Raw genomic sequence first — 1,507 nt, forward strand, 5'->3', positions numbered from 1 at the left:
TCCATGGTTGAGTCTCTAGACATGGAGGATGTCCAACATTGGCCTTTTTGTGTGGCATGGTAGATGATTTTCCTGTGTCCAACTGGTGCCTTTTATAGCATAATGCAGGGGATCCTGTAGAGACAGCATTGCCTCCCCCGCTCCTTTCAAGTTTTTGCTAGTGTGGTTCTCTTCATTCTTTTTTTTTTTTTAAGAGAGGTATGCCTTTATTTTCTTGTTTCACATATGAAGTTGGCTAAATTGGTTGCCTTTTGGTGATTAGCAAAGGAGACCAAATCCCATATCCTTGCCCAGCTCCTCCGACTCTTCCTTTGTTTCCACCTTGGCTGGGGCTGTGGCAGCAGCAGGTGCGGCAGTGGTGGCCTCAGCCACGGGGGCAGAAGGATCAGCCAAGAAGGCCTGGATCTTCGCAGCAAGCGGGAAGGTGTCATCGGCCTCCGCAGACAAAGCCAGGACCCGCTTGTATCCATTAATGATAGACCGGGGCACGGATGCAACGGTCGGGTAACCTGTCTGCAGACGTACACTGACAGCATTGCAGACACCCTCCAGGAAGTGAGAATGCAGTTTCCTCCGTGATGTCAGGCACTTCAGGGGTGTAGATGCTGCCGTTGTCAAACACATCCTGGATGATCAGCTCAAAGGAGAAGGGGGAGGTGTTCAGCATGTTCAGCAGTGTGGTTTGCTGGCTCCCACTTTGTCTCTAGTCTTAATCAGCTGCATATCAGGATTTCAGTGGTGCCCCTGGAGATTTTAGTGGTGATGCCTAAAGCCTGGAAGATGGAAGGCTTCTCGGGCCCCAGACCAGTGCTCTGGGCCGGCACAGTGACTTCACACAGGGCTACGGCCCCAGCTGGTACGTTAGTGGCCAGCAGCATGACCCTGATCTCAGTGAGGTCCTCCTTGGTAAACACAAAGCCCACCTTCCTCTGGACATGAGGCAACAGTTTCTCCAGAGCTGGGTTGTTCTCCAGATGCCCTTGCATGGGCCATGTGCATTGTGGTGTTCTTGCCCTTCAGTACAGCAACCTTCCCGCGGGGGGACATGAGAATATGCTGCATCTGCTTGGAACCTACATTGTGTGCTCCCACAGTGAAGCATTTTGGATAATCATCCAAAAGTTGGGTGATCTTAAGGAAGTAGTTGGACTTCCAGCTTGCCCTGTCTTCCCTGAGCATCACGGTGGTGTGTCAGGGATTGTCACGTAGGGTTCAAAGACAATGTCACTCTCACGAGGATGCCTGGAGAGACCTCCTCATTCTTTTGGCTGGCCTCTTTTGGGGCTAGCAAGCTGAATCATCTTACCAGATACTTTCAAGTGTCTATTATTATTTTTTTTAAGATTTTATTTATTTATTTGAGAGAGAGAGAGAGCACAAGTAGGGGGAGCGGCAGGCAGAGGGAGAAGCAGGCTTCCTGCGGAGCAGGGAGTCCGATGCGGGGCTCGATCCCAGGACTCTGGGATCATGACCTCAGCTGAAGGCAGACACTTAACCAACTGAGCCA

General features: G+C 51.1%; 1 pseudogene; it reads right to left on the reverse strand.

The window, feature by feature from the left end:
• Window positions 1-258: 258 nt before the first annotated feature.
• Window positions 259-1,232, reverse strand: LOC116631609 (annotated as a pseudogene).
• Between the last annotated feature and the right edge of the window lie 275 nt (window positions 1,233-1,507).

The sequence above is a fragment of the Phoca vitulina genome, unplaced genomic scaffold (genome assembly GCF_004348235.1).
Source record: "Phoca vitulina isolate PV1807 unplaced genomic scaffold, GSC_HSeal_1.0 scaffold1, whole genome shotgun sequence".
NCBI lineage: Eukaryota > Metazoa > Chordata > Mammalia > Carnivora > Phocidae > Phoca > Phoca vitulina.